This window comes from Rhamphochromis longiceps, linkage group LG6, assembly GCF_057381845.1.
Source record: "Rhamphochromis longiceps isolate RC_006_pf linkage group LG6, R_longiceps_female_GT1.1, whole genome shotgun sequence".
In the NCBI taxonomy this organism is placed as follows: Eukaryota; Metazoa; Chordata; class Actinopteri; order Cichliformes; family Cichlidae; genus Rhamphochromis; species Rhamphochromis longiceps.
The window spans coordinates 24,054,357-24,065,095 of record NC_140562.1 but is presented as its reverse complement, the minus strand read 5'-3'; positions in this window follow the sequence as shown (position 1 = coordinate 24,065,095).

Below are 10,739 nucleotides of genomic sequence, written 5' to 3'. Positions count from 1 at the left end.
TGCTGAGGTCTACAGGGTTTCTTTAAATATGCCAGGTTGCAGAGCTTGAAGCCAATCAGTCCTCACTTCTTCCTGTGTTGGTGAGTAGCTATGTGGGCCCTGGCCTGTAAAGGGTGTTCCAGCATCTTCCATATTTCCTAGCTCCCGCATCAAAATAAATAAATTCAAAGAGTTTTCATGCATAGTGTGAATCAATTTACATACCTGGTTGCAACAAGTCGGTAAAGACAGCGAGAAACCTGCTGTCTGGTGTTAGAGTCACAACAGCCACATTCTCTAATTCTGATGCAATCCATAAATTCATTCAACCTCGTCTCAAAATGCAGTCCAGCCAGCAGTAATGCTGCATGTAAGCCTGACTGGGATAAGATATTTTGCTGTGCAAGTAACCAAACTCTTCAGGACGGTAGAGCCACATCTGTCTTTGTGTACAAATGGATCAAACAAACATTTGTTATTGGTAGGCAGGTTTTTGAGCTTTTCATGGAGCTCTGTCACTGTTTGTCCTTGGTGTCATTCAGCTAATGACTCTGAGGCAAACAGTCTGTCACCTGCATGCAATGCTATTGGCTATTTGTCAAGTGTTGGTGCCATCATTTGCCTGAAGTTAGTAGGTGTTTCTTTAAGGAAAGAGAGGTGCATTAAAGTGGAGTATCATCGAGCACAAACACAAAAGACCCACTTTTGAAGAAAAAACGAGGATGCCTTAGTACCATGTTCTGAAGGATATTTTATAAACTAACAAAGCTGATTTATTGTCAAGTAGTACTCTATAAGAGGGGTGGTAGAGGGAAAATCTAGCTCCTATTTTTTCAAACAAAGTATCTTTTACTTCTTCTGTGTAAAGGAATGGTACCTGGTCAAGGACAGGACTTTCAGGATTTCAAGCATCTATGGGATAGGATTACAAAACATGAAAGCAAGTCATCTAGAGTAAATGCACAGCAAATATACTACCCAAATTGAAGAGCACACACAGAACTGAGCAGTATGACATTACCTTCAGAAACTGTAAAATGGTGCACAAAATAAAACTGTAAAGTACATTTTCTAAAGCTGTAAACATTCCTGAAACATTTCAGGTTAAAACAGATTGAAGACCAGGTGAAGATGCAGGATGCACCTTAAGACGAGTTGTTATTGTCTTGTCGTCCAAAGTATTCCCACACTCCCAAATGATATTACAGTTAATCAAATGACCACAAACCAATTTCCACACAGTGAATTTAGGGCTTTCGGGGAGGGTTGGACCACCTTGGAGTAGGTAATTTTGCTTTGTTTAGGAAAATGAAGGGAACGCTTCAAAAGGGTAACAATTCTGCTTTCTTTTACACACATTATATATATATATATATATTAGGGGTGCAACGATATTCGTATCGATATTGAACCGTTCGATACAGTGCTTTCGGTTCGGTACGCATATGTATCGAACAATACAACATTTGTAATTTATTTTATCAATTTTCCTTCTGACGATGCTGTCTGTGTTGAGCGCTCAGTGAATCTGTGTTCGACTACTCCGCCTAGGCTGCACTGTCGAGCGCAGATCCACTGAGCGCTCAACACAGACAGCATAGTCAGAAGGAAGAGCGCAGGGCAAGCTAGCGAGACAGAAGTTAAGCTCTCCTTGCAACAGGCAAATTGAACGTCATTCAGATCTGGCGTTTGGAATTATTTTGGTTTTCATGTGACGTATGACCCTGAAGGTAAGCGAGTCATGGACTAAAGTAAAACAGTATGTTGAATGTGCCATGCAATGCTCAATTACATTGGTGTGAACTAGTGTGTTAGCGCAGTTAGCTCGTTAACGTGTTGGCCGTCTAGCCCCATGCACGGAGTGATCGGCGGTAGCTCGTTAACGGAGATTTGCCGTGTTGTGGCGTTAAGGTCATTTCAACGAGATTAACCTGAAAGCACTAGCGGGAACACAACGAATATGACTGCACATTTACGCCGACATCATCGTAGTGCAAAGACAAGTGGAAGCAGACAAAAAGAAGCAAGCATGCTACTAACTTTAGCCGAGTCATTTAGACAGCTGTTAGCACATGATTCTCCTTATGCTGCTGAGAATATAGCCCAGAAGAAGCGGATAGTATAGCTTTTATTTTGGAAAGAGACATTTCTCTGTAATAAACTCTCTTTTCCAAAGATGAGTGATTCCTCAATCAGATACAGGGCTTGCAATATCGCTAGCCCAACGTCCCGGAGCTAGCGATTTTTTCAGTCGGGCTACCAAAATCTATCTCTTCCCTGCCCGTCGGGCTATTGTAGGAAAAATATATGTCAATGCTTCTGCATTCTTTCGGAAATGTAGCTGGGTAATTATGTCATTGGCATCGGTGAGCCACTGTCAATATGTGACATATTGAAATCGCGTTTGAATTTGCGCTTGTTTTTTTGCTTTCACTTTGCAATCGTGCGAACTGTGTATAGAGAGCGACAGCACTGATCTGTGAGTGATGATAATTTGTGCACCAATTCCTCTGACATCGTCTTATTAATCGTTAGCTTACTATGCAAACATGACAAGTGAAATCTCCCGCAGCAAGCTTAAACATGTGAGAGGTTGATCGCGCAGAGAATCGCTGAGCTTATGTGAGTGAGTGTGTAAAAACATTTCAGTTCTGCTGAGCCAAATAAGACAGGTCAGGGTGAAGAAGTGACAGCCAAAGAAAAGCTTACCACAAAACGGAGAAGTTATGACAAATCAGACTATAAGACAAAAAGAAAGTGCAGCTTTATGGTTTCATGGACAAAAGAATTTCTGTGGCTGCAATATGATGAGCTAAATAACCAGGGCTGCACATAAGTGGTCCGCAGGTGCGCATTCGCTGTCAAAATAAAAAACACGCACAAGGGTTAGGGTTAAATTTAAAAACTGTACTTTTGAGTAAAAATATATATTTATAATTTTAATAAATGACAAATTAAAAATGCATGAACATTTTTTTGTATCGAAAAAATATCGAACCGTGACACCAAAGTATCGAACCGAACCGTGAATTTTGTGTATCGTTGCACCCCTAATATATATATATATATATATATATTGATCTTGCCCTCTAGCCTCCTTCTCCATGGAGGGTACTGCCCCTTGTCGCTGTTCAACGTGTAGCCAAGCATCTCACTGATCACTGCTGCCGTATTGTAGATCAGCTTGTTAGTGTCGGTAATCGTGGTTGTAGGTATTGCCCGTAGTGCTGCATTAACATCATCTAGCAGACCTTCTGAGGGTACTTCACGTAATCTTGGTAACCGGCTACGGGGGATCGAGGTTTCAAGCTTGGCCATGATCCTATTTTTCAGGTCAGTTCCTCTCGCACTCAACGATCCTTCTCCTATCGCACTTGGGGCTATGTACCCAATCTCGGGTGGGGGTGATGATATCGCCCCCCTGACCTGGCGTCCTGACTCCTCCTTGCCGTAGCATTTGTGTTGTACCTCGTCAATCTCTAGCTGTGAGAGCAGTCCCTTCTTTCGAATGTTGGAACACTGAGCTACTAGTTGTTTCGCCGTCATTGTGGATGTTGGGTATCGAAGAATCCAAGCTCCCAGGCCTCTGGTAGAGGACCCGAGCTTGAAGCATAAACCACCTGCAGGGCGTGCTGGGTGTTTTTATATATATATATATATATATATATATATATATATATATATATATATATATATATATATATATATCCATCCATTCGCTTCCGCTTATCCTTTTCAGGGTCGCGGGGGGCGCTGGAGCCTATCCCAGCTGTCATAGGGCGAGAGGCGGGGTACAGGGCAACACACGCAGGGCCAACACACAGGGACAGACAACCATTCGCACTCACATTCATTCGCACATTCACACCTAGTGACAATTTGGATTATCCAATTAACCTATCCCCACAAGCTATATATATATACATATATATATATATATATATATATAGCATATATATAGCATATATATAGCATATAAATGAATAAAAACACACATGACTCTCTGGGTGTTTCTGCTTCCTCCAACAATCTAAAGACATGATAGTGATTATAAATTGCTCATAGGTGTGAATATGAATGGTTGACTGTCTCTCTGCATTTGCCCTGCAACATGCTGGCGACACTCACCCCATGGTAGCTGGGATAGTCTCCGGGATCCTGAAAAATACTAACAATAATGGTTTATATTTCCTTAGATGCTATAATGCACTGAGAAGAGGTTTTACTATTATGATTGGTCCTTACACTAAATAGTTTGTGGTGTCCCCCAGGGACCCCAATTTGTAGTCATGTATCTTAAATATAGATACATGATATAAAATATAGGTAGGAAGATGGTTAATCTGTTTGTCCTCATTACGCAGCATTTAAAGTCACGAAAGCCCAAGATAAAATTGTTTTCAACAAAATCGTTAAGCTTCATAGAAACTTTCATTGTCAGTTCCTAAAACAGAACGCAAAGCTTGTTTTTTGCCTACAATGACACGACACTGCACAAACATGAATGAAACATAACAGGGTAAATGATGATGAGTGTTAGACACACTTGACTGTCTTTCAATCAGGAGAGAGGGGAGGGGGATAAATTATTCCCTCTGAAGCTGAGTACACCATAACAGACAGAAGAGGAGAAAGTTAATTGGCTGTCTCCTGGTGAACTGGGATCTCTATTCACTTTAACATGCAAAAGAACCACTAATTATAGGACACAATGCACTGCTATCTCCTGGCTCAGTGCATACTTCTCAGGTCAGACAATCAGATGTTCTCTGTAAAATCAAAGCAAAACACATCATGGAGGAGAGGCTGTAATTAGCCTTCACTCTCCAATGACATGAAAGGCTAGATGATTGAAAATATGCAAGAAGATACGATGGAATGGAAAGCTAGCAACCCTGTCTCCTGAAATTTGCATTCATATATATATTTTATCACTTCATTAAGTATACTTCCAAGTATTGGTTATACATCTTGCCTTCAGAACTACCTTAATTCTTCATGGCATAGCTTCAACAAGGCACTGGAAACATTCTTGACATAAATCCCCAATTGCTTCTGGATTGAGTCTATTTGAGTACAGTGAAGGATCTGTATGTTCAAGAACCCAGTCTGAGCTGATTTAAGCTTAATAATATGGTGTGTTATCCTGAGCAGCCATCACGAGATGGGTACAGTGTGATGATAAAGGGATGGACATGGTCACAATTTGCTGGGCTGTAGTGTTACATGACCAACAGCAGCCTGAACCATTCATACCAGACATGAGTGATCCATGCTTGCTTGTTGCTTATGCCAAATTCTGATCATGCCATCTGAATGTCACAGCTTCCTATTAGCTTGAATTGGTTGAATTCTGCTGCTTTTTTAGAGCATTCTCTGTCAACTTTAGAGATGGGATTTAGAGATTAGAGATTTAATGGGAAAATCCCACTATTAGAAGTTTCAGAAATACGCAGAAAAACATAATACACCGTGGAGAGGCAGGTCATCCATCACAGGGTACATATATGAATAGTTTTCATAAAGCCAATTTTGGCTGCTCCTCTATTCACAAGGGGTTGCCACAGATGGAAGCTCTGCATATTGGATTTGGCAAAGCAAACCCTAAAGGATTTATGTCTTCTCTCTGGGTCGAATGAGGTGCTTTCACTTGTTTGGCAAGTCTGTAAACCACTACACTATAGAGTCATAACATATGATTAGCATTCAGATCTCAAAATTTGTCCCTGATAAACTTCATAAACACATCAATATGTTTTATCTAAGATTGTATACACTGTTGTTTTTTTCATTTAATGCATTAAAAAAAATAATCTAATAATGTAAAATAATGTAATAATCTAAATTGTTGGTCATTTGAGGTTGGAGAGCAAGCTGTTAAGTGAATGTTTATTGATTTAATACATCCATCTATTGTGGGCGATCGTGGCGCAAGAGTTGGCAGTTTGTCTTGTAATCAGAAGGTTGCCGGTTTGAGCCCCGGCTCCCACAGTCTCGTCATTTTGTCCTTAGGCAAGACACTTCACCCTTTGCTTACTGGTGGTGGTCAGAGGGCCCGGTGGCGCCAGTGTCCGGCAGCCTCGCCTCTGTCAGTGCGCCCCAGGGCAGCTGTGGCTACATTGTAGCTTGCCATCACCAGTGTGTGAATGTGTGTGTGAATGGGTGAATGACTGAATGTAGTGTAAAGTGCTTTGGGGTCCTTAGGGACTAAGTAAAGCGCTATACAAATACAGGACATTTACCATTTATTACACAGCAACATTCATCTGGATTCATTCAGACACCTCTGAATGAAATTCCAGTACTATCCTGTTTAGTTCTGTTTTCAGTGTACAACATGCACTGAGAATCATCCTCATCCTATTCATGTAGCCCCTTCCGCCGGGGTTACTTGCGTAGTAGCATTCCAACAACGCCCTGTTTTCGTCTCTTGCCCACCGATGCCTTCTTGTTCCAGTAGCCCACTTTTCGTCAGGGTGCCCTGGTTCCTCAACACCTGACGCGGACCTTGTTGATCCGGGCGACGTCCGAGCCGGCATGCCTTCATATTTATTTGTCTCGCTCATGTCTGCGGTAGGCTCGCTTAGCATAGGGGGTCTAGCCTTAGGACCCTTACTAGATACAGACGCCCCAGGCAGGAATCGAACTTGCGATCCTCTGTTCCAAAGGCGTGTAGTCTAACCACTACGCTGGAGACGGAGCAATACTGGAAGAGCATATGGGAGAAGGATGCAACCCATAACGGCAATGCTCAGTGGCTAGAGGATCTGAGGGCAGACCACAGCAACCTCCCTGAACAGGGTCCAGTAACCATCACAGTGGCAGATATCCAAGAAAGAGTCTCCAGTATGAAGAGTTGGACAGCACCAGGGCCCGACATGGTTCATGCCTACTGGCTGAAGAAGCTGACTGCACTCCACGAGCGTCTGGCAGCACAAATGAACCAGCTGCTAGTTAACGAGAGACACCCGGAATGGCTAACTGAAGGCCGGACGGTCCTGATCCCCAAGGACCCCAAGAAGGGACCGGTCCCCTCCAACTACCGACCAATAACTTGCCTCAGTACTACATGGAAGCTCCTGTCAGGCATCATATCGGCTAAGATGAACAGGCACATGGGTCAATACATGAGCGGGACACAGAAAGGAATTGGCAAGAATACCAGAGGCGCAAAACACCAGCTACTGGTAGACAGAACAATCAGCCGAGACTGCAAGACCAGACTGACCAACCTGTGCACTGCCTGGATTGATTACAAGAAGGCCTATGACTCAATGCCCCACAGCTGGATACTGGAATGCCTAGAATTGTACAAGATCAATGGGACCCTAAGAGCCTTCATCAGGAACTCAATGGGGATGTGGCGTACAACACTAGAGGCCAACTCCAAGCCCATAGCACAAGTCACCATCAAGTGCGGGATCTACCAAGGAGATGCTCTGTCCCCACTGCTGTTCTGCATAGGCCTGAACCCCCTCAGTGAGATCATTAACAAGACTGGCTACGGATACCGACTACAGAACGGAGCAGTTGTCAGCCACCTCCTGTACATGGATGACATCAAGCTGTATGCCAAGAGTGAACGAGACATCGATTCACTGATCCACACTACCAGGCTATACAGCAATGACATTGGAATGTCGTTCGGACTGGAGAAGTGTAGTCGGATGGTATCAAAGAGAGGGAAGGTAGTCAGAACTGAGGGGATTGAACTACCAGAAGGCAACATTGCAGACATAAAGGACAGTTACAAGTACCTGGGGATCCCGCAGGCAAATGGGAACCATGAAGAGGCCGCTAGAAAGGCTGCAACCACCAAGTACCTGCAGAGGGTCAGGCAAGTCCTGAGGAGTCAGCTGAATGGTAAGAACAAGATCCGGGCCATCAACACGTACGCCCTGCCCGTGATCAGGTACCCTGCTGGGGTAATAGGCTGGCCAAAGGAGGAGATAGAAGTCACTGACATAAAGACAAGAAAGCTCCTTACCATGCATGGAGGGTTTCACCCCAAGTCCAGCACCCTGAGGCTGTACGCTAAGCGGAAGGAAGGGGGCCGGGGACTGGTGAGTGTCAGCACCACAGTCCAGGATGAGACAACGAACATCCAAGAATACATTGGGAAGATGGCCCCAACTGACCGAGTGCTCAGTGAATACCTCAGGCAGCAGAAACCCAAGAAAGAGGAGGGAAACGAGGAACCATCATGGAAGGACAGGCCCCTGCACGGTATGTACCACCGGCAGATAGAGGAGGTGGCTGATATCCAGAAATCCTACCAGTGGCTGGACAAAGCTGGACTGAAAGACAGCACAGAGGCACTAATCATGGCAGCACAAGAACAAGCTCTGAGTACAAGATCCATAGAGGCTGGGGTCTATCACACCAGGCAAGACCCCAGGTGCAGGCTGTGTAAAGATGCCCCAGAGACAATCCAGCACATAACAGCAGGGTGCAAGATGCTAGCAGGCAAGGCATACATGGAACGCCATAACCAAGTGGCCGGCATAGTGTACAGGAACATCTGTGCCGAGTATAACCTGGAAGTCCCGAGGTCAAAATGGGAGATGCCCCCAAGGGTGGTGAAGAATGACCGAGCTAAGATCCTGTGGGACTTCCAGATACAGACGGACAAAATGGTGGTGGCTAACCAACCGGACATAGTGGTGGTAGACAAACAGAAGAAGACGGCCGTAGTGATCGATGTAGCGGTTCCGAATGACAGCAATATCAGGAAGAAGGAACACGAGAAGCTGGAGAAATACCAAGGGCTCAGAGAAGAGCTCGAGAGGATGTGGAGGGTGAAGGTAATGGTGGTCCCCGTGGTAATCGGAGCACTAGGTGCGGTGACTCCCAAGCTAGGCGAGTGGCTCCAGCAGATCCCGGGAACAACATCGGAGATCTCTGTCCAGAAGAGCGCAGTCCTGGGAACAGCTAAGATACTGCGCAGGACCCTCAAGCTCCCAGGCCTCTGGTAGAGGACCCGAGCTTGAAGGATAAACCGCCCGCAGGGGCGTGCTGGGTGTTTTTGTATATTAGTGCTGTCAATAGATTAAAAAAAATTAACTAACTAATCTCACAATTTTCTGTTATTAATTGCGATTAATCTCAATTACTTTATTAATAGCCTGGCTCCAATTACATTTTTTTATTCTTTATATTTTAAGTAATTATCGTTGTTCACCGAAGTCCAGTGGTCTCCGGTGAGAGCGACATTCCTTACTTGCACAAGCTTGCTGGACTGCTGAGCCCTCTGGTCCCCATACAAAGTGTGCAGTCTCGACACAATGGTTCCTCTCGAGGGCAGATTGTAACACTCATCTCCTGATGCAGCACGAATGACTTCTCTCAGTCCATCATCTTCTACTATGCGAACTGGTCGGCAGTTTTTAGCTATCCAAACAACCAAGGAATTGGTTACCTTTTCTCTCACATTTTTTGTTATTCGTCCACAAGCACCATACTCCTGAAGCGTAGACTGGCGAGGTCCCGTAGAGGTGGATTCAGTTGGGTGTTTTGCTCTCAGGTGATACGCCAGTGATGAACTGCTTCTGTGGTACTTGAATTCAGCGTTGCAAATTGTGCATCTTACTCTCGTTTTGTCCAACAAGCCATCAGGCAACTTCTTAAAGAGAAACTTTCCACCCAAAAGTCCGCCCTCGTCCATGCTTGCGTGTGTTAGCTAGTGTTAGCTAGATAGTAGCATGGTGTCACTTCTTCTTCTTCTTCTAATCATTTCTGTCAGGCCAAACGCCAGCATAGCACACTGTTGCCCCCTCCTCCAGAGGTGCTCATGAATTTAAAGGTCTTAGATTACAGGAAATTAATAAAAAAACAAAATCAGCGTTAAATTTTTTTAATGCATTAAACATTTCGCGTTGATCTTAACAATTAACGCGATAATTTTGACAGCACTAATATATATATATATATATATATATATATATATATATATATATATATATATATATATATATAATTTCTCAATCAAAAAAACAGCACTATATGTATTTACTTTCCTTGCCCTTAAAAAACAGACACGAAAAAAAACAAGACGAGTCCAGACAGCTGCATTTTGGGTGGTATCGGACTCCCTATAGTCCAACGAAACCTGCTCCCATTTTCTACCCTTTTCAGGCATCACACCTGTAACCTTTAAATCACAGGAGATTCTCTCTCCACCTTTTCCAAAGTGTTGTTATACAGTAGCCGTTTCCTCTTGGACTTTTGTCTAGCTATCAACTTGTCCACAGAGACTCTCTGCACTGGCACTAAATTTAATAAAAGCACAACACAGAGAAAAGCTTAAACTGTGTTACGGCTAACATTACTTGATCTGGTGTGTTTTCTTGGGGTATGATGGATAGGCAGCTTGAGGAGGTACTCCGCAGCATTGTGCTATAAGGGACTGAATGAGCTGCCAGAGGAGATCACTGCCTTTCTGATGAGACTCCAGGCTGTTAGGAAGCCATTATGCGGCAAAATACAGCATTCTTCCATCTTCTCCTTATCAAAAGCGCAGGTAAACTAACCTCTGTGCTGTGAGGAACACAATGGCTGCGATCAATACATCAATCGGGAAACGATGCAGTTTGAGACAGCTCTTAATAGTAATCCTCTGTTCAGTCATCCTTCTGGTGAAATAGAAGTTACAATACCTTTATCGTGTGCGGGGCTGTTTTTATGAAGGCCCAGAGTGACTGTGGAGACAGCAGCAGGTGAATTCCCAAGCTTGGCTATGAATAAAATGCGAATCAATAATA